Consider the following 24,390-nt stretch of genomic DNA (forward strand, 5'->3'; position numbering starts at 1 on the left):
TCTCCATTCCTCACCTTATCCTTATGAAGTGACCATCTTTGATCTCAGGGCCTGATTCAGACCCGGTCGCTCTGACAGAGAGCTCGCTCTGAATCAGGGCCGGGTTTTTTTTTTTTAGAATGGCCTCCTGGCCGCTCGCATAGCTGTGGGTGACCACCCACAGCTACAGCGAGCGGCCATGATGATGGTCGCGATGGTCAAGAGCATCGCGGCCATCGGGCTTGCGACGAGACCCTTGTGGTAGGGTCTCATGGCCACAAGCCCCAGAGAGATTTCGGCTCTAACAGAGCCGTAATCTCTCCACTGACATCACTCGCAATGTCAGTGGGGCCGCCCCCAAATGACAGGCATTCTTATGGGAACGCCTCCGTTTGGGCAGCCACCCCCCTGGCCCACCCATCAAAGGGGACGAGCTGTCACTCAACATCGACAGCTCGCACCCTTTGTTGTGAGACCCGGAGCGACGGATTGCGCATGCGCAAGCCGGGTCTCGTGCATGCGCACGACGGAGCCGGCTCCGTCGTGCGCATGTGCTGTGGGCCACCATCGACCTGGTTGCGAGCGCTCAGCGCTTGCGACCAGATCTGAATCAGGCCCTCTGGCCCTGATTCAGAGCCGGACGCTCTGAAAGCACTCGCTCTGAATCTGGGCGTTTTTTTTTTATTTCGTGCGGCCTCCTGGCCGCTCTCATAGCTGTGGGATCACCCACAGCTTTTGCGAGCGGCCAGGATGATGGTCGCGATGGTCAAGACCATCGTGACCATCGGGCTTGCGACGAGACCCTTGTGGTAGGGTCTCGTGGCCGCAAGCCCCAGAGAGCTTCTGGCTCTAATAGAGCCGGAAGCTCTCCCACTGATATCACTTGTGATGTCAGCGGGGCCGCCCACAAACGGCAGGCGTTCACTTGGGAACGCCTCCGTTTGTGGAGCCACCCACCGGCCACGCCTACTGAACGGGGCGAGCTGTCACTCACCATTGACTTTGGTGCAAGACCTGGAGCGACGGAGCACCTGTCACTAGCCGGGTCTCGCGCATGCGCATGTTTTCTAGCACAGCCTGTACAATATACAATTAGAAGCTGATTGGTTGATACGTCATCTCTCTCACTTTATTTCTCACCAAGATTTGATAAATCTGCCCCATAATTTTAACGTTAGTGTACCCAATTTCAAGAGACCATGGTGGATATATTTGACAACTGGTGGAAAAGATAATTGTAATGTTACCTCTAGCAACCAATCAGTTGAATTATTTCATTTCCTTAACTGCACTTGAAAAATAACAGTTAAACACTATTCATTACTATTATTAAACACTATTCTATTCACTATGTTAATTATCTGGGTCCAAGCGGACCCTGGTAAGTAACTTTATAACTCGTGGCCAGCGCCGGAGCAATTCATCATTGCTCCGGCGCGGAGACAGCCGATCCGCTGATCTGAAAATAGCTGTTTCCCCAAACGTTTTCACTGCTCCTTTCAGAGCAGTGAAACTTAGCACTGCCGAGTCTGACTTGGCAGTGCTAGTGCGCCTGCGTGTTCAGGCAGGCGCACAAAAGCCCTGGCGTCCGGCAGAAGGAGCAGGACTGGGGCGGAGGGAACAGAAAGGATCCTTTTTCACAACCCTGAAGATGGCGAATGCTCCCGCAGTCAAGATCCGAAAATATAATATTGCGTATGGGGACAGCGGGCCACATCGGGAGAGAAAGGTAAGCAGGAGATATTTGAGATATCTCCTGCTTTACCTCTTAGATGAATGGCCCGAAAATGTAACTTCTACAAAAGCAGGTGTAAATGGTCATTTTCACCTGCTTTTGTAAAAATTAAGTGATAATGAATAGACCCTTTAAACTTAGATGACGGACTGTTAAATGCAGATATAATCAGTGTTGTATAGTGCATCTGGAAAGTATTCACAGCGCTTCACTTTTTTTCACATTTTGATATGTTACAGCTTTATTCCAAATTTGAATAAATTCATTTTTGTCCTTAAAATTCTACACACAATACCCCATAATGACAACATGTAAAAAGTTGTTTTGAGATTTTTGCAAAAATTTACTAAAAAAAAAACCTAAGAAATCACATGTACATAAGTATTCACAGCCTTTGCCATGAAGCTCAAAATTTAGCTCAGGTGCATCCTGTTTCCACTGATCATCCTTGAGATGTTCCTATAGCTTAAGAGTCCACCTGTGGTAAATTCAGTTGATTGGACATGATTTTGAAAGGCATATACCTGTCTATATAAGGTCCCACACTTGACAGTGCATGTCAGAGCACAAACCAAGCATGAAGTCCAAGGAATTGTCTGTAGGCCTCCGAGACAGGATTGTCTCGAGGCACAAATCTGACGAAGGGTACAGAAAAATATCTGCTGCTTTGAAGGTCCCAATGAGCACAGTGGCCTCCATCATCCGTAAATGGAAGAATTCGGAACCACCCAGAACTCTTCCTAGAGTTGGCCGGCCGTCTGAACTGAGCAATTGGGGGAGAAGGGCCCTAGTCAGGGAGGTGACCAAGAACCCGATAGTCACTCTGTCAGAGCTACAGCATTCCACTGTGGAGAGAGGAGAACCTTCCAGAAGGACAACCATCTCTGCAGCAATCCACCAATCAGGCCTGTATGGTAGAGTGGTCAGACGGAAGCCACTCAGTAAAGAGCACATGGCAGCCTGCCTGGAGTTTGCCAAAATGCACCTGAAGGACTCTCAGACCATGAGAAACAAAATTCTCTTGTCTGATGAGACAAAGATTGAACTTTTTGGCGTGAATGCCAGGCGTTATGTTTGCATGGTGGTGGCAGCATCATGATGTGGGGATGTTTTTCAGTGGCAGGAACTGGGAGACTAGTCAGGATAGTGGGAAAGATGAATGCAGCAGTGTACAGAGACATCCTGGATGAAAACCTGCTCCAGAGCACTCTTGACCTCAGACTAGGGCAGTGGAGTAACTAGGGTATTTGGAGCCCAGGGCAAATTTGAAAACGGAGACCCGCCCCCCTAACACACCGATATGCGCACACGCCGAAGGCGCGCGCGTGGGAAAAAATGGGCGTGTTCACTTAAAAATGGGGCGTGTCAACATGACACACCCCTTTATTTTCACGCTGAACATTCCTATCCGTATGCACCTTAACCCCAGTAGTACCCCTTATACAGTACCCCCAGTATGCAGTTGTGGTCCCTCTTATGCAGGCCCATAGTAGTGCCCCTTATACAGTACCCCCAGTAGTGGCCCCCCAAATGCAGTGCCCCACGTAGTGTTCCCGATATGCAGTGCCCACAGTAGCAGTCCCCACAATGCAGTGCCCCCAGTAGTAGTCCCCCTCCTATGCAGTGCCCTTTATATAGTGCCCCCAGCAGTAGCCCCCCCATGCAATTTTCCCAGTAGTGGTCCCCTTATGCAGGCACCATGTAGTGATCCCCCCTATCCAGTGCCCCCTGTAGTGGCCCTTCCTATTATTGCCCCCAGTAGTGGTCCCCCGAGTGCAGTGCCTCTAGTAGGTCCCTTTCATAATGCCCCCAGTGGTAGTTCCCCCCCAAGTAGTAGTCCCCAGTAGAGTAGGTGCTCCCAATGGTGCCCCCAGTAGTAGCCACCCCTCCCCCAGTAGAGGTCCCCCCAGTAGTAGCCACCCCTCCCCCAGTAGAGGTCCCCCCAGTAGTAGCCACCCCTCCCCCAGTAGAGGTCCCCCCAGTAGTAGTCACCCCTCCCCCAGTAGAGGTCCCCCCAGTAGTAGCCACCCCCCTCCCCCGTTGTGCCGATAGGTTACAAAAATATATATATATATCTATAAAAATATACTTACCTGAATCTCTGCTCCTGGTCCTGATCGCGACGCCGCTCCCGCCCGGGCGGGCGCGCTCAGCATTATGGGACAGACGTCATGACGTCATGACGTCAGTCCCATTACCCACTGCAGGAGCCGGACGGAAGTCCGGCTCTTGCAGTGGGTGCTGCAGCAGTCAATGAGAGTCTATCTGACTCTCATTGGCTGCTGTTTAACACACGCATCGCCGCCAGTGCTGGCGGCGATGCGTGTGTTTTGCACAGCCTGAGCCCGCCTCCTGGGGGAGGGAACGGGCTCAGGCGTGCAGCACAGGACCGGCACTGGAAGCCTAGTGCTGGTCCTGTGTAAATGTGTAGCGCTGACCGCACTCATTGCGGTCGGCGCTACACTGGCTAACTAGGGCGGGCGGGCCGGTACCGTGGCCGGCGGCGCCCCCCCGCGCCGCCGGTCCAACGGCGCCCAGGGCATGAACCCCGCCCTGCCCTAGTTACGCCACTGGACTAGGGCGACGGTTCATCTTTCAGCAGGACAACGACCCTAAGCACACAGCCAAGATATCAAAGGAGTGGCTTCAGGACAACTCTGTGAATGTCCTTGAGTGGCCCAGCCAGAGCCCAGACTTGAAACCGACTGAACATCTCTGGAGAGATCTGAAAATGGCTGTGCACTGACGCTTCCCATCCAACCTGATGGAGCTTGAGAGGTGCTGCAAAGAGGAATGGGCGAAACTGCCCAAAGATAGGTGTGCCAAGCTTGTGGCATCATATTCAAAAAGACTTGAGGCTGTAATTGCTGCAAAATGTGCATCATCAAAGTTTTGAGCAAAGGCTGTGAATACTTATGTACATGTGATTTCTTAGTTTTTTTTTAAATAAAATATGCAAAAATCTCAAAAAAACTTTATACACGTTGTCATTATGGGATATTTTGTGTATAATTTTGAGGACAAAAATGAATTTATTCCATTTTGGAATAAGGCTATAACATAACATAACAAAATGTGGAAAAAGTGAAGTGCTGTGAATACTTTCCGGATGCACTGTATCTATAATGGGTGCAGGCTGTGTGATGCAAGGGGAGCCCACACCATACACCTTGCCTCCATTACATTGAATTACCTGACAACCACCAGTGTCACTATTCCAGTGATTTAGGGCCTTATTGAATTAGATGCGAAAAGGCTAAATAGTTTCACCTATTGACGCTTTTCGCTTGTTTGCGCCTTACTGCATGTCAAAATTCAATTCCGGGACCAATTCGCCTAAGCGGAAACTCAATGCACTGAAACAGGCGGAAAAGTTTCTCCACTGAATGGCAGGAGAAAAAAAGTGCAAAATCTATATTTTGGGGTACAATGTGGGGAACTGTATCAGAAGAACCCTTTTGACACCCCCCCTCCCCCAAAGGTCAAATCAACCCCAAAAAAAACGTAGAATACCCCCAAAAAGACATGTCATTTTTGGGGTGAAAATGTAAAAAGTAGGAGACAAGGATAAAAAGTAGTGAAATAGGTATCTTGGGGGGCTGTATGGAAGGGACAGTTGTTTTTAGGATTGCAGGTACATGCAGCAGGTGGATTTTTAAATTTTTTTAAAATTGCACTTTAGAGACACAAAAATATGCTAGCACCCATTTTCAAGTACCCCAAATTTGACTGGACTACTTATTTTCAACAAAAAATACTGTTTTCTATCATTCCTCACCACTTTTACAAATATGCATCTAGAAAGCTTTTAACACAACTTAAGGACACAAAGGGCCTGATTCAGACCTGCTCGCAAGCGGCTCGATGGTGGCCCAGTGCGCATGCGGGTGCGCAAGCCCGTAGCGAATGAGAACTTTACTCGCTCCGGGGCTCGCAACAAAATGGGGCGGCTGTCGATGTTGATCGACAGCTCGCCCTGTTTTGTAGGAGGGGTGGCTGCACAAACGGAGGCGTTCCCAAAGGAACGCCTGCCGTTTGTGGGCGGCCCTACTGGCATCACTTGTCTATTAGAGCAGGACGTCCACTCGGCATTGTGAGTGCTGAGACCCTACCTTAGGGTCTCCTTGCAATGCCGATGATCGGGATAATCGCGACCATCTCCAGCCCGCTCACATAAGCTGTGGGTGGGCACCCACAGCTTAGCGAGCGGGCAGGAGAAAAAAAAATAAAAAATCCCGCCCTCAGCGGGCGCCTCTGAATCAGGCCCAAGGTATGTTTATTAGGGCTAATAGTACACATCTGTAATGATTTCAAGTATCAGTACATCTTATTTTGGGGAACAGACTGATTCCCCCAATCAATTCAGTACTTTACGCCTGTTATGCATTCGCCTATTTGCGGTTTAGCCTGTTCTGCAATTGAATACGGCAAGTCACGGGGGCGCACATGTTGCGAAATAGTCTCATACAGGCGAAAGCGGCGGAAAGTGCAATAGGCAAAAAGTTTCTGACTTTTAGCCTCTACCTGAATTCGGCCCTTAGTTGGAAATATGGTGTCGGCGCCATATTTCTGAAGAAATCACTGTAAATATGGTGCTGTACCAAATTCCCAAAGCTATTGCAGGAAATATGGTATATGCACAATAGTCTCTACTGCAGGTCTATTTATTTATCTGGGATGTTCATCAATAAATAAATAAATAACAATCCATTTGTTTCAAAATGTTTGCTTGTTGGGAAAGCTCTTCTGAAAAGAGGCTGTTCCGCAAAGTACTTTCCCCATTGTAAGGGCCAAATTATAGGCAGGATGGACAGGACAGTCATCAATGGGCTCTCAGGACCTCAGGAAATCCCTGACAAAAATGTGAAGTAAAACATTGAAACAACAGTTTTGAAACTGCATGTCTCCAGTTATTAGGCTCTGCATGTTATGCATGTCTCCAGTTATTAGGCTCTGTATGTTATGCATGTCTCCAGTTATTACGCTCTGCATGTTATGCATGTCTCCAGTTATTAGGCTCTGTATGTTATGCATGTCTCCAGTTATTAGGCTCTGTATGTTATGCATGTCTCCAGTTATTAGGCTCTGCATGTTATGCATGTCTCCAGTTATTAGGCTCTGTATGTTATGCATGTCTCCAGTTATTATGCTCTGCATGTTATGCATGTCTCCAGTTATTAGGCTCTGTATGTTATGCATGTCTCCAGTTATTAGGCTCTGTATGTTATGCATGTCTCCAGTTATTACGCTCTGCATGTTATGCATGTCTCCAGTTATTAGTCTCTGCATGTTATGCATGTCTCCAGTTATTAGGCTCTGCATGTTATGCATGTCTCCAGTTATTAGGCTCTGCATGTTATGCATGTCTCCAGTTATTAGGCTCTGCATGTTATGCATGTCTCCAGTTATTAGACTCTGCATGTTATGCATGTCTCCAGTTATTAGGCTCTGCATGTTATGCATGTCTCCAGTTATTACGCTCTGCATGTTATGCATGTCTCCAGTTATTAGGCTCTGCATGTTATGCATGTTTCCAGTTATTAGGCTCTGCATGTTATGCATATCTCCAGTTATTAGGCTCTGCATGTTATGCATGTTTCCAGTTATTAGGCTCTGCATATTATTCATGTCTCCAGTTATTAGGCTCTGCATGTTATGCATGCTCTGAGTGCCGCTTCTCAGCATTTCGATAAACCATGTATCTTTATCAAGGCATACAGAGGATTCAACAATACTAGATATTTATACCAATTATGGTACCACCCTAATTTAACCTAATTCCAGACATGGATTAGACTGACCATTAAATCCGATATCTTCCCCATTTTCCCGATGTCTACATATTGTAAGGAGCCATAGAGAGATCCTTTTTACCAATGTTCAAGACTTAACTTCCGGTTGAAGCCGGAAGTTGCACTCCCGCGTGATATCCACGAGTGTTCTCCCATAGTATGCACGTGGCCGCATCCGAACTTCCGGCTCTCACCGGAACTTAGTCTCGTGTGTGTTGCATCCAGACATCCGGCATGATGTGGCGTCACCCTCTTTGCTAGACTACTTTCCGGAGGGGGAACTCCGCCCAATTGACGTGTATCCGGAATGATGTTTTCCCAAATGGGGATTATTTAGTATCTTCAATAGCGGTAGCTGCCATTTTGGTGTAGTTTGAATTTCATCAGCATAAAGAGATACCTAATACATTCCAGTGAGAGCCGGAAGTTCGGATGCGGCCACGTGCATACTATGGGAGAACACTCGTGCATAGCACGCGGGAGTGCAACTGCCGGCTTCAACCGGAAGTTAAGTTTTGAACATTGGTAAAAAAGATCTCTCTATGGCTCTATACAATATGTGGACATTGGGAACATGGGGAAGATATAGGATTTAATGGTCAGTCTAATCCATGTCTGGAATTAGGTTAAGTTAGGGTGGTACCATAATTGGTATAAATATCTAGTATTGTTGAATCCTCTGTATGCCTTGATAAAGATACATGGTATATCGAAACGCATTGGCTGAGAGGACTGTGTGGAAATTTTTGGCATCCCACTTAAAAGACTTTGGAGGTGGTTTCCGGGGACACCTGAAGCACTATCTTTATGCTTTTATTGTACACTTTTTGCAGAGTGGACCATCACATCTCGTGAGAGGCCATCTGATTTCCTATATGTTTTTATGTTTATTTTGAATAAATTTACTGTATTACACTATATGGAGCTATTCATTTATCCATATGTTCCAAAATGATGATTGGGAACAAAGTAGCATCAAGATACGTCATCTGAGAGTGGGAGTCTCAAACAAAACCCCAAAAGCTCATGTGTCTACCTAGGTTGTAGACCTTGTTTTCTGGTACGAATTTATAATTTTGACACTATTTGGTACCTTTTGAACCCTGACGTTATTACCCTATATATGGTTTATATTTTTTTCCCCCTGTGAACAACAAGACTTCCAACTCTAGAGAAGAGGACGTCTTATGTGAGGAATATCAACACCTTAAGAATTTCGATATAGCGTCTGCGGATAAGTTTTGGTGATATTGGATGTTTTGTATATTTATATATATATATATATATATATATGTATAGTGTTTTGCTGCTTATGCAGTGTGATTAAAACAAAAAATTTGAAATAAATATATGCAACGCTACACCTCTCAGAGCAGCTCAATCGAGCCGGGCATACGGCATATAGACCCTTGATGTATGAGGACATGTTTGTAGCATAACATGATGACAATAAAGAGACTTCTAATTATCAACCAATAACAACATCACAACACTATACACAACCAAAATCGTATAAAGTACATAAGGATATAATTATCAAACATAAGTCTTGATGTGTACTGCCCTGCCTCCGACCTACCTTCAATGCTGTAGCTGGCCGCAGAGGTGCCTTGGGCGAGCACTCCCTGCCCTGCTGCACTTGACGTCATGTCACAACAAGTGCAGGGGAAGTAAGAAGATACGTGCTGAGTGCATCCTAAGGATGTACACTCATCTCTCTATGTAGTGGGTGCCTCTCCAGGCACCCCTCAATATATTAAGGACCCCATAAGGGCACTAAAATCCTCTCAGCCTTGCACCATGGGTGGCGGCACTAGTCGCACACCCCTCATTAAGGAGACATTACTATACAGACCCCAGATCGCTTGTGGCTTTATAATACAGACCTCCTATCTCCATCTAATTTCTTCTTGGTGACATAATCAGACCTTAGATCTTTGGTGAAATACATGTTGCCCTACCAGTGAACTGGAGAATAGGTGTGGCTGTTCAGAGATGTCATCATGACCATTACACTTACATGTGCTCTAACTGGTAAATAATTCCAGTTAGGCACCAGTCAATGACACAGATTAGTGAATACCATCCTCCAATCAGCATTGCTGTGTATGACAGCAGTAAGAGTGCAACTCAAACCTCCCCCGATAGGCTGCATTTTGTCCCTACATTGTGACATGTTAACTAACTACCATCTAAAATTGTGGTACAATTTATATAAATTATGTGATTTCTGGAATGTGACGTCATTGTTGTCAAAAGTGCATATGTGGCACAGAATTGATGACAGTAATGTGTCCAATGCACTCTTCTGATTTTTCAACTAGAACCACAATATAATCACAAGATTATGAGTCAAGATTTCAACACTCAGGAAAAATGGTGTCTAATTATGAAGCTAGCACTAAAGAAGATATTAGCTAACTGTTCTGTATCAGCAAGCAAATTACTAAATACTTAGGAGACCTGTGGACTCTGGATATAAAATATTTTTTCTGCTAATAAAAAGTAAGCAATCCACTGAAAAACAATTTAGGAAACAATATAAATAGAATGCCTTCCCAAGCTCTTCCAAGCATAAACTGCATGACTGAAAAAGGTGTCACCCCACCTCAGGGGTGAAGCTAGCCTCTCTGTCACTCAGGACATGGCCTAAGTGTGGGACAAGCCCCCTCCCCCATTAGGAAAAAAAAATGGGAAAAAAATAGGAAAAAAAATGCAAAAAAAATCATAGCTGCAGCCCCACGAAGCAGCGCTGCACGCTGGGGAGGGGGCGCTGTGAGCCTCTCAGCCCGATGCTAATCCGGGGGGGGCGTGATCAGTGTGATCGCCCCCCCCCCCCCCACAGGCAGAGGAGACTGCTGTTGAGCACAGCTCAGCGAGCAGTCTCCCACTGCAGCCCAGAAAACACCAGCGTGTGCTGGGCTGCTGTCAAATAAAAGGACGCCCTCTTGACGCCCCTGCCCATATCGCTTCAGCCTTGTCCTCCAATTGCTCCAGCCTTGTCCACCAATTGCTCCAGTCTCTCAGTCTCATTCTCCTCCTGTGTCTCTCAGCCTCATCACCCCTTTCTCTCAGCCTCATCCCATGTCTCTCAGCCTCATCCCATGTCTCTTAGCCACATCCCTGTGTCTCTCCAGCACATCCCAGTCTCCCTCTTTCTGTGTATACTGCAGCAGAACAGGCAAACAGCAGCAACCTAACTGGTCTGGGGGGCAGACCTGGACTCCCATGATTCCTGAGGGGCCGGCCCCGCTTGGAATCTTAGGGCCCAGTATAAGTGTCCTCCTTGTAGCCCCTGTCGCCAGGCCTACTGCCATACAATACAGAGAGTAGTTTTGCCTTACAATATGAATAGTTAACCCTTCCTCAAAATCATTAGCTACTTTAGCTTCACAGTAGCAACCACATTTAAAATCATTAGCCCCTTTACAATTAATTACCTTCATAATCCAAGTAAGCAGTCGCAATATCATAAAATAATTACATTTATGTTATTAAACGTCTAATTACAACCCTCAGTCTCATTAGAAACCCTTAATCCTAATTAACCCCATTAAATTATTAACCCTTACCTCCCCTTATTCTTAGTATTGCCCACCATAAGCTATATAAACTATATGTCCCACATATCGTATATGTGAGAGATTATAAAAATGTAGAGCCTCTATATAAACACCACCTTTACAGGCAGTAAGTGTGCAGGTAAGGTAAGGGGAAAAAATGGGTTAAGCTTTATGTTGCAATTAACCATTAAGCAGGCATGGCAATTATATCATCAAAAGCAAAAAAACCTGTGCGGCAGGGGCATGGTAACACATTCACATCATCACACCACCACTGCCACTCAGTGCTTTTTAGGTGGAAAGGGCTCCAACCTGCTTGCTACAGGTACGTTTCCTGCTCTCTCTGAGGAAGGAGGGGACATCTATAATATAATGCGTAAAGCATGTATCTACCAGTATAGACCTGCAGAGAGACCACGCCCCCTCCCTCACAGCTCTCACTAGCTGGCAGGATTATAGACACAGCCTCTCTTCTGTCTAGACAGAACTGTTCAATACCACCCCCCTCTCCTCCCTACAAGCAAGATGTACAGAGTGCGGGATATTACTGAGTAAGGATTGGACTGGCACACAGGGGTACAAATGATATCCCCAGTGGACCCCAATGCCTGAGGAACATTCACGTGAATTGTACCTTGTTATTCTATTAGAGGGTCAGTTATCTGGTAAAGCAGTAACATGTATGAACATGTGTGCTTGGTTTGACTCTGTAGAAACTACACCTAGATTTGTCCTCTTGCCAATCAAAATTAGCAGTTCAGTAAACAGATCTAATGTTTGCTTGTATGAAACTAACATTTAAAGTATAGCACATTGCGGGGCGGGGCTTGGCAACCAAAGATGTCGCATGGCCTTTCCTAGTGCATGGCCTTGCCAACCTAAAGTAACGGCTTATTGCCAGAGCTTCCTCCTCCTCTCCACCCAGTTCCTCCTTTGCTGGCTTGCCCATTCCCGGGGCTCCCCAGTGAGACTACTCTCCCCGCACTGACTCCCGCCAATCCTGGGAAGACGCGCCAACCCACAGGCAGCTCTCTGAACAGCAGGAGATGATGTGACTCTGGATTCCCACGGTGCCCATTCAAATGGGTTGGGGGGGGGTGTTTGAAGAGGCGCAGGGTCGTGGATGGGGCGTGGTCTTTCTCCTGGAAACATGAACACTTTAGACCTTATTACCCCCTAGCCCCAGTATTATACCAATAGCAACTCAATTTAAAAAACTGGTATCCTTCCCATAACTAGCACTATCATATTTATTTGTTATCTCTTATCAACTACACATTGAATTAATATTCCCAATATTTCCACTGCATAAACTTAACAGTCCTCACTACATCACACCAATAGCACTCACACATTAATATCACCCCCCCCACACAAATTATATTTATACCATCACACACTAATTATAATACAATCACACAAAACAAGTTATAATAATACCACCTCCACACACATTATATTAATTTCATAACACACATATTATATTAATACCACCTCCTCACATACAGGCATATATCATATTAATAGTATTGCATACGCACACACACTAACATACTATTAACCTGACACACACTCACATTACATTAATATCACATAACACACACACACAAATATTACAGTAATTCCATTACACACACATCTGTGCACAGTATAAAATAAAGTCCCTGGTAGGCGTAATCTGGAGAACCACTGGATGGATTTTGATAGTTTTCACTATTCTATAGAGCATTTGATGAGGAAGGTTTAGGTGTTTGAAACATTAATGTAAGACAAAAGGGAGCAGAGCAGTGTTTTTAGTGAAGCAAGGCAAGGAAAAACCGTCCCTGGTAGGCGTCTGTCTGTATTTTCAGGCTAATCTCGAGAACCACTGGATGGATTTTGATACAGTTTTCACTATTCTATGTGTGTGACAAAAGGGAGCTGAGCAGTGATGATTTTAGTGAAGTCCATGAAAAAAAAAGTACGTTTGAGCACTTTCTTGGCTTATGCTACCTAAACCGTTAAAGATATATCACAATGATGGACTTTATTTTATACAATGTAGTGATTGATACATGTTATCCAGCTTCTCCAGAAATATTGATATAAACCCTGTTTACTGATATATTTCAGTTTTTCCCTTTATTTATCTTTCCTATTCCATTTACCGGTATGTGAAAAACGATTCTTTAATTTTAATCAAGTCCAATTCCCGGTAATAGTCTGCTTTGCACTGACAATATATAAAGCACAGGGACAGACACTTAACGTGGCTCAAGTTGACCTAAGTGGAGACTTTTTATCACATGGACAACTTTACATGGCCTTTTTACATGTCACATCAAAACTAAGGGCCTGATATCCATACAAAGTGGTCAAATACCGGTTGCTTGACCATTTTTTTTTTTTTTTAATTTGTCAGTTATCTCCCCTATATGCCAATAGTTTAAAACCACTATATTTTTTTACTTGCTTCCTTTTTGAAATGTAGGCCATTTTTAAATCTTGACAGACAGCGATTTTCGTGTTTCTAGGCATTATCGCAAATCCAAATATCTCAGGACTGGGATGTGAACCATTATTCTCATGACATCAGCGTGCACAACAAGTACATTCAAATGGTTTTCTACCATCCATCAGGACCAAGGACCTCATTTCAGAAGAACAACAAGAACTCAACCTCAAAAATATTCTGAGGAAACTGAATGCAATGGAGCTGACAAGATCAACCTAAACTTTCTGAGGAAATTTCCCATCTATAGCTGAAACACCAAATGTAATCCCTTGTGAGTACATAAAAATAGATTGTTATAAAATATAGTAATGCCCTATTATTAAAAATAAGCCTGTAAGTTTAGACATTAAGCCCAGTATTATAAACTTATATGGAGCCTGTAAAATATATTTTTTCTATTTATTGTATCAATAACAACTCCATTCTGCCTTCAGTCTCAAACTTGACATTTTCACAGTAGCTTAGAATCATATGGACCTTGAGCCAAAAATTAAATTTTTTTCCCATTTTGCCGACCCGAGATTTTTAGGCCTAAAGTTAGTAACATTTTGAAAAACATAATTTTGAAAATCTAATAAAAACAGTAGAGTCCCGTATGACTCTGTTTGCGTATAGCGTCTTTTTTGTGTCTTTTTCACCTGAAAATGCGTCTTAGTGGCAAATGTGATGCAACTATGATGTACCAGGAGACTGCACTGATTAGTTTTATATATGACACTGAGGGACCTATTCAATTAGCCGCGAAAAGTGCCTTTTGGAGAAAAGTTTTCGCCGATTTGCGCCTTTCGCCTGTTTTCTACTTTTCTCCGTATTCAATTCCAGGACGTTTTCGCCTATGCAAAAACTTTACAAAAAGTTTCTACACATGTAGGTAGACGAATTGGAATTGCAAAATCGCTATTTTGGGGTGCAATTGTGGGGATATGATCCAGAACTCTTTGGACACCCCCTAATGACCAGGGCCGGATTAAGGCCCACATGGGCCTGGAGCTGAAAATGTTCAAGGGCCTATACTGAGATGGGGAATAGCTGTGATTGGTGCTGTGTGGGTGTGGTCAAAGTCACCTTGGTGTATACATCCCCCTACACTATTAGACACAATGTCTCCCTAACTACATAGAAATAGAAAAATTGCATAATGTTTTTTAGGGGGAAAACTAGAAAAACTATTTAAATACTTAAAATGTATGGCCAGTTAGGCAGCTGGTAATCATGCTGTCATGTTGATGGGCCTATTTTTATGTGGAGGCCTGGAGCTGTAGCTCCATCCGCCCCATTGTTAATCTGGCCCTGCTAATGACTAGTCAGTCACTAAAAAATTAATAATGTAAAAAGTGTTGGAAAATGGGTAAAAAGTGGGGGGGCGGGCCTGGTAATTTGGGGGGCTATATGGATAGGCAGGTATTTTTGAGATTGCAGGAGGCTGCAGCAGGTGTATTTTTTCATATTTTGATATCTTAATTTTAGATACATCATAATATACTAGTACCCATTTTCAGGTACCCCAAATGTAACTACAGTACTTATTTTTGGAAAAAAAAAAACAGTGTTTTCTATCATTTTTCCACACATATGCAAATATGCATATAACAGCCCTTTGCCTCAAAATAAGTTCACTAAATACTTTTATTAGGGCTACTACTACTATTCTATATTGATTCACAGGGTCACTGAAGCTTTTTATGGGGTGCAGAATGATTTCCTCAAAAAACGTTGCCCGTTTTGCTTTGTAAAACATTTGCCTATCTGCTTTTTCGCCTGTTTTACAATTTAATAGGCCGAAAAGTAGGAACATGCATGGAGAAAACATTGCGACAAAACAGGCGAATGAGGCAAATTCATTCCGCTTTTCACCAGACGGCACTTTTCGCGGCTAATTGATTTCGGCCCTGAGTCTGAATCTGTATACATTAAATATTGGGTATGCACCCCTGCGCAAAACAAGTCTTCTGGCACTAACGGCGGGAGCTGCTCAGGGATGAGGTCACCACACTCTCAATACAATATAAGTAAAAAAAATTGCACTTTTAGGTGTATCTGTTATGGATGCAGTATCTATATATTATGATACTATATAGTATTGTATAGAGCGCAAGATGTAAATTATGTCACATAAAATAATATAATGTAATATCACTACAATGAGTCATTAATGTTAAAAAATAAATAATGATTTTTATTTCAATTCTGAAACGATTTTAGTTTGTGCATCAATTCTATTGATTGTGAAAACTATATTATTAGCCGGCCTGCGGTTTGTTAAACATGCATCTGTAACGAAAGACAGATGTAGGGTGGGGGTGAGTGATTGGTAGTGTGTCGGCACAGGACACAGACAGAATGTGTATAAAAACTAAAAACGGGTAGGGATGAGCGGTTCGGATTCTGTGGAATCCAAACCGATCCAAACAGCGGGGATCCGAGTCCACACGAGCCGCAGCTCGGGTGTTCCCGTCTGACACGGATCCCACTACGAGGCCGAACGTCATCCTCCTGATGTCAGATTCTTGCGATAGCTCGCCTCTACGTAAGGCGTCGAGACCGGAACTCGGGGCCTAATTCAGACCTGCTCGCGAGCGCTGAGCGCTCGCAAACGCGTCGATGGTGCCCTAATGCGCATGCGCACAACGGAGGGAGCTCCGTCGTGCGCATGCACGAGACCCGCATAGCGACAGCCAAGCTGTCGCTATGGGTCTCGCACCAAAGGGGGCGTGCTGTCGATGGTGGCTGACAGCACGCCCCCTTTGGTGGGCGTGCTGGGGGCGTTGCTGCCCAGACGGAGGCGTTCCCATGGGAACGCCTTCCGTCTGGGGCCGGCCCCACTGACATCACTAGTGATGTCAGTGGGAGTGCTTTTGGCTCTGATAGAGCCAAAAGCACTCCTGGGCTTGCGGCAGCGAGACCCAACCGCAGGGTCCCGTCGCAAGCCCGATGGTCGCGATGGTCAAGACCATCGCGACCATCTTTTTGGCCGCTCGCATAAGCTGTGGGTGGTCACCCACAGCTATGCGAGCGGCCAGGAGGCCGCTCCATTTTTAGGTAGGAGGGCCCTGATTCAGAGCGAGCGCTCTGGTCAGAGCATCCGGCTCTGAATCAGGCCCTCTGTGCCATTTCACTCCCAGGCTGCGCATTGATGTATGCTGCGCTATAGTGACTGTGTCCAGAGACTCACAAGTGGCTGTGCTGGTAAAGTGACTGTTTATAGGGGGCACACTACTCGCTGATGTATACTCTGCTGATTAAAGTGACTGTGTCCAGACTCACAAGTGGCTGTGTGTACAAAACAAAAAAGGTTAATAAAGTAAAAAAAAAAAACTTTCAAGAAAGTTAAGTTTAAAAAGTAAAAAATAAATGTAAAAAAATTTATTTTTTGGTGCTGTACCCCACTGTATACAGGCACCGTGACTCCTTGGCCTGTACCCCACTGCATATACAAGTTCTGTGACTCTGCAGGCCGTAGCCCACTGTGTATACAACCACTGCGACTCCTTCGGCCGTAGCCCTCTGTGTATACAAGCACCGTAACTCCTTGGGCCTTCGCTCTCTGTGTATACAAGCACTGTGACTCCTTGGGCCTTATGGCCTGATTCAGACCCGTTAGCTATCTGCGTACGCTCGCTAGATGTGTATGCAAATTTTTCAAAGTGACGGCCCGGGAAGCGATCGCTCGCCAAGGCATAAGCACGCCCACCATGTTTCAGCGAGCGCCCACTTTGTGTATATACGTACGCCAAAATCGCACAGCAGAGCCGCCCACCAGCAACACTTCTCCAGGAAGTGTGTTAAAACATTGGTACATCGAGCACCATCGGATGTGAACCCAGTGCTTGAGGTAGCTTTACCCTACCACAAGCAGTGCGAGGAAATCAGTGTAAATAAATGGCAAGTGACGTGTACTATGATGCTGCCTGTTAATTATGCACACCTCTGAAACACCCAGGCACGCCTGCGTTCGCATCTCCAACCACCCGTTATTTGTGTCCTGCCCCTGTTACCACCCACAAACGGACTCACCTGTCACTCATTACCCTGGGCTACCTTTGCTGGGTGAGCGAGAGGGTTGCGAATGCAGTGTGTAGTTCGCATAAACAAAGAACGAAGCATGCGCGTACACAGAACATCGAGCCACTTGCGAACGCACAGTGAGAGCAAGCGGCTCTGAATCAAGCCCTTAGTCCTGTGTATACAAGCACTGTGACTCCTTGGGCCTTAGCCCTGTGTGTATGCAAGCACCGTGACTCCTTGGGCCTTAGTCCTCTGCATGTACAAACACTGACTCTGCAGGCCGCAGCCCACTGTGTATACAAGCACTGTGACTCCTCGGGCCGTAGCCCACTGTATATACAAACACTGTGACTTCTTGGACTGAAGCCCACTGTGCAAACAAGTACTGTGACTCTGCTGGCCTTACCCACTGTGTATACAAGCACTGTGACTCCTTGGGCTGTAGTCCACTGTGTATACAAGTACTGTGACTCTACTGGCCGTAGCCCACTGTGTATACAAGTACTGTGACTCTGCTGGCCGTACCCCACTGGGTGGGTGGGAGGGCCCATGGACAATTCCATCTTGCACAACATTTAATTTCTGCTACTGCTGTGTGGCATTTTCATAGATGTGTTTTAAACTGTGGTGTCTGTACCGCTGCTCTGTCGCTTAGTAACCAGCCAGCTCACTGCAACCTTTGGCCAATGATGGTGAAAACAAGCTGTGAGGTGGTCTAAATTGACTGTAAATTAATGTTATTGAGGTTAAAAATACTCTAGGAACAAAAAAAAGCCCACATTATGTGATTTTAGCTGGCAATCTTTGTAAAAAATCTAAAACCAAAACCAGTCATGGCAGGTTTGGCGAATCCAAATCCTGAAGACAAATCAGAGCCAAATCCAAATCCAGCAAAAATGGTCCGGCGCACATCCCTAGTTTTGGGGTAGATATGGGGGAGATATGGGGAAGGGGAAATTAAAAGTTTGATATTGTATAGGACGTTTCTATACCCTGCTTTTTTATATATTGGGTAAGACCTGTGTGGTATGTTCGTTTTTCCACTAGGGGCCAGAACCGATAGGAGTCTCTGTAGCTGAAGTCGGTATAACAATACCATGCGGATTATGCACTTGGGTGCAGTACTGTATGTAGGTAGCCGGCCAGCTGTGTGGATAGTCCACAAAACAAGCAGTGTAGCAGTGTCAGCGGTATATACAGGTCCCATCTTCGGGTACTTACCACGTCCTCGTGGGTCGGGCTCTGAGGTCAGTACCTAGAAAATATTGGTCCTCTTTTCACCGCAGTAGTGTGTACGCGCAGGATGCACTTTCATCACCGTCTCTTGGTTTCGATTAGGTGAGGGGTGATGTCTGGATAGAAGTCTCGATCAGCTGTTGCTGTGTAAGGATTGTGGTGTCCAGCTCAGTTCAAACGCGTTTCGGCCTTGTTCTGGCTGATGCAGCGACTGCAGCTTTTTTCCATGCCTAGTTCCATTGTGCTTCATTTACAGACTCAGGGTCTCATTCAGACCCGCTCGCGAGCGCAGGACGCTCGCAAGTGGGTCGATGGTACCCAAATGCGCATGCGCGAGACCCGAATAACGACGGCCAAGCCGTCGTTATGGGTCTCGCACTAAAGGGGGTGTGCTGTCGATGGTGACTGACAGCACGCTCCCTTTAGTGGGCGTGCCAGGGGCGTGGCTGCCAGACGGAGGCGTTCCCATGGGCCTATCGTCTGGGTCTGGCCCCACTGACATCACTAGTGATGTCAGTGGGAGTGATTTTGGCTCTGATAGAGCCAAAATCACTCCTGGGCTTGCGGCAGCGAGACCCTACCGCAGGGTCTCATCGCAAGCCCGATGGTCGCGATGATCTTGATCATCGCGACCATCATCATGGACGCTCGCATAAGCTGTGGGTGGTCACCTACAGCTATGCGAGCGTCCAAGAGGCCGCTCCATTTTCAGGTAGGAGGGCCCTGACTCAGAGCGAGCGCTCTGGTCAGAGCATCCGGCTCTAAATCAGGCCCTCAGTCGCACACAGATATACAAGTGTCGCATATCAAATTAATGAGCACAATCTCCTGGTGCACCTCAGCCGTATCACAATGCGAATAAGATGCATATTTGGGTGCAAAAGTTGGTCAGCGCTACCGTAAGCGTTCCATAAGGCCTGGTGGCTCACTCTCGCCAGGAGTCTTGCGCTACAACATGGCATATTGAGGCTAGATGTATGAGGACACTTCTGCAAGTGTGTCATCCAGGGAAAATGCATTCAAATGGGCTCCCTACTTAAGAGACAGAAGGAGACCCTGAAAGCTCAACTTTTAGTCAGAATTAGGCTGCTAGAGACAGTGCACAAAACCTCTTTATCTGTAAGTACCTATATGGAGTTATCCAAAACTTGGATGGCTCTCAATAAACTCCTCCATGTTAAATATGTGAAGGTGTAAACACATTATCTATGGGGTAATAAAACAGGCAAGATGCTCACTAGAGCTGTACGGGTCCAAAATCCCAAAAATTATGTTTACTCTATCTGAGCTGATGGTGTGAAAAGTGTCTTCACCTTCGACAAAATTACGGAGGCCTTTAAAGCTTACTACACAAACCTTTATTATCTGCAGAAAGACCCTTCCTCTTTGAATGTGGGCTCTTTCCAGGATGAGTTCAGAGGTCACCATTTATTGGTACACTACCCTCAAATCTCCAAAGAGGCTTCTCGTTCATAGAGGAACCTTTTACTATCAAAGAGTTGGAGGTGGCTCTTAGTGGGAAGAGCCTATGTCCTGATGGTTCCAGTTAGTTACTATAAGACCTTTTCGTAACTCTTATGCCTCTATTTATAAAACTCTACAATGCGGTGATGGCTGAGAACACTTTTCCTCTCAATCACTATAAGCTCATATTTCTATAATTCCTAAGGAGGGCAAGGAACCAACCACATGCTCGAGCTACAGACCGAACTCTCTTTTGAACGTAGACCTCAAACTGTTTGCCAAATTGATCGCCAATCATTTAAGCATCCTTCTTCCACGTCTGGTTCATTGAAACCAGGTGCTAAAGGACAACACAACCAACCTTATTTACCATGTAAAGATGCGGAGCTCTCAGGTGGTCTTGTCCATGAATGCGGAGAAGGCATTCTAATGAGTCGATTGGCATTTCTTGTTTTCTGTCCTTCAGCATATGGGTCCCTATTGTTTACATAGGATTCTCGCGCTTTATAGTTCTCTCTTGGCCAGGGTCAGATTCATAAACTATCCCTATTTGCAATTATCTACTCACCTCAATCTCTAACCCTTTGATCTCACTCTTAGTTCTTAAAGTGGTATTTCAGATACCCTTTTAAATGGCACCCTCCCGATTCTGTTAACCCAGGTTCACCCCGAAGAAACATAATGCTAATTTGTTTCACCTTAATTTTCTACTTTTGTAAAATGGGCCCTGTGGCCACTCCCAAATGACGGGCTGCAGCTTAGGAGACACTGCATGCGTTGATGCAGGACACATCTGCACATTTGCAGAACGGGTCCTGGGCATACACTGTCCTCCCACCAGTGGCGTAACAAAGGGGGGGTCGAGCAGGGCTCGTGCCCTGGGCACCATCAGACAGGCCGCGCGGGGGCGCGCGGGGGGGGGGGTGTCGATGGACTACTACTGGGGGCACAATATAAGGGGCACTACATAGGGTGATCTGGGGGCATTGGGAGGTCTACTACTGCATTGGGAGGTCTACTACTGGGGACACTGCATAGGGTGGACCAGTAGTGGGGGCACTACTGGGAGTACTGCATAGGAAGGACCTACTACTGGGGCACTGTATAAGGATCACTGCATAGGGGGGACCACTATTGAGGGCACTACTGAGAGCACTGCATAGGGGGGACCTACTACTGGAGGCACTGCATAGGGGTGACTACTACTGGGGCACTGTATAAGGATCACTGCATAGGGGGGACCACTACTGTAGGCACTGTATAAGGGGCACTACTGGGAGCACTGCATAGAGGGACCACTACTGGGGGCACTGCATAGGGGGACCACTTCTAGCGGCGCTGTATAAGGGGTATTACTGGGGGCACTGTATAAGTGGTACTACTGAGGGCACTGTAGAAGGGTGCATTACTGGGGGCACTGTATAAAGGGGCACTACTGGAGACACTGTATAGGGGCACTGCTACTGGGGACATTGCATAAGGGGTACTACTACAGTGGGCATTGCAAGAGGGGCACTACTACTTGGGGCATTATGATTCATATGGAATGGAAAGGAATGATCCCAGAGTGACTAGAAACTATGGTGTGTCATGTTGCCATGCTCCTATATTCCAGTGTCTATGCCCCTTGTGGCAAGTGACCATTTTTTTTACTTGCCCTGGGCTCCAAATACCCTATTTACTCCACTGCCTCCCACCATCGTGGTTGTATATAAACGATAATGTTTGCATGTAACTATGAATCATTGTTACTTAATTATCGGTTCCACATTGTGAGGACACTGCCATTCCTATTTCCTCCATTTATCAAGCTCTGAACAAGTTGTTTTTTTTTTGCAGAGCTTAAAGTCTATAGCTAATGCCATCTTCAGATGAGGTTAGCTGGCAGTTTTGCGAAGAATGCATGGGAGAGAAGGATTTTTTTCTCTCCTTACTCCTGTATTTTATTTATTTAATTTCACGTAAATAAGGTGTATATACAGTAATAGGATTGGACAAGGAGATTAACTGGAATATGTACATTTCTAAACTACATACAGGAGGTCTAAAAGATTTTATTATACAAGGATCAGACACAAAAATAGGAAAAAATTTGTGGCAAAGGGAAAAATAAGAATATATTTTACATGGGTAAAGGGCAGAATAATTCTGCAATACTTACGTTTCCCTAAATCCAGAGAGCAATTCACAGCTCTTACTGCAGATGGCCATAAATAATTAGGCTCATGCTCACATTAACGCATTAAAAACACGGGGACGTCTTTCACATCTGTCAAAGGATGATGCTTCCACGTCGCACTCCAGAGGACTTCACCAGACCAGGACAGCTGGTTTCCAGAAGAGCTGTCCAGGGTCTGGATGATTGATACATCCCCACAATAGAGTTTCCTATGTTGTCGCAAAACACATCGATATTGGTCAGTATGTATCAGGCCCAAGTGTATCACAAGGTACTTTAGGTGACTATGGGCAGAGATACTAATAGATAGATGATTCTTTATGCTGTGTATTTGGTGTTTTACTGGCAAAGAAAAAAAAACTGAGAAATCATCTGTGGATGTGATCTGAGGGGGTAAATGTAGCATTAGAGGTGGAATAATATGATCTAAGAAATGTATCTGTGCTTTAGCAGATATGCTTTAGTTTCTAGAAAAGATGGCAAATGTACCATCTTTCTATATCTGTGAAGGTATTGCCCACTTCCTAACATTGGCACTGATTCCCATTTTTATTGCTGTAAATGTACTGGCAGCTGACAGCCCAGTTTGTGACTAAACATCCTAATGAATATGGAATCATTTTACAGAGCTTATTTGTGCCTATACAAAGAATAATAAGAACATGTTTCCTGTTCTACAGCCGAACAAATCTTATACAGTGGTCAGCCTGATAAATGTGCGTGATACCAAAGATGATACCTCCCTCAACCTCCCCCTCGGTATTCAGATTACAGGCAAATATTCCATTTTGTGGTCAGATCTCAGATGTGCTTCCGCAAACTCCACTCACTCGGTTTTCTTCGAACTAGAGATGATTTGACTCAAAACAGGAAACCTCAGTTCTTCAAAGTGCATCTATCTCCACAGCATTAGTGAAAAAATGGTGAGGAGGAGAGAAAAGCAAGCAAGACTGAGGGGAACAGCTAACGAATCAGTTGCAAACATTTTTTTTGGAAAGCTAATTATGCACAACTTTTGGTGGATGGGAAAACTTTCACACCCGCACCATTATTTTTAAATCAAGCGCTGTCATCCTTATCCACAGAATGAAAACAGGCTAGGTCAGTGGGATTGCGGATATATTTCTGATCTCTGGAAGCACACCCTGGACTTCATATCACATGTTGTTCCTGCTATCCTCACTTAGGGCCTGATTCAGACCCGGTCACTAGCAAGCGATCTCACGTTGCTGGCGATGTTTGCTAATCTGCGCATGCGTGTACATCGCGGTGCACATGTGCAAACTAGTACGAGCGATCGGGATGCGCTCGTTCGCCCAGCAAAGACAGCCCAGTGGAATGAGTGACAGGAGAGGCCGTTTGTGGGTGGTGACAGGGGCAGGCCACTGGAAATGGGAGTGGAGTTGCGAACGCAGGAGTGCCAGAGCATCTTAACGTCGTTTCAGAGGCGTGCATAATTAACAGGCAGCGTCATAGTACACATCACCTGGTTGAATTATACACTGTAGTGCTCGCAGTGCTTGCGGTAGGGTACAGTCAACCGCAAGCATTGCGGTCAGTTCCGATGATTGCATACACTTCCTGGAGATGACGTGCGCAAGTGGTGTCTTAAGACAGGCTGGTTGGCGTCTGCATACACAAAGCAATCGTTCACCAAGACATAGTGGGCATGCTTATGCCTTGCCATGCGAGCGCCTGCCTTGACGTCACTTAGCTGAATTTGCATACGCTGGGAGCGAGCGTCCGCATCTAGCGAGTGGGTCTGAATCAGGTCCCTAACCTGTCTCAGTGGAATCTAGCACTAACTTGCATAATGCTACGGTTAAAACATTTCATAAAATTGTGCTTTTCATGGTTACTATAACTATAGTATTTATTAATAGCATTGTCCAGACACAGAAACGTTGGAGCGCATTATGCACATGCATTTTTTTTACATAACA

Source organism: Taudactylus pleione, unplaced genomic scaffold (genome assembly GCF_031769625.1).
Source record: "Taudactylus pleione unplaced genomic scaffold, aTauple2 ptg000012l, whole genome shotgun sequence".
In the NCBI taxonomy this organism is placed as follows: Eukaryota; Metazoa; Chordata; class Amphibia; order Anura; family Myobatrachidae; genus Taudactylus; species Taudactylus pleione.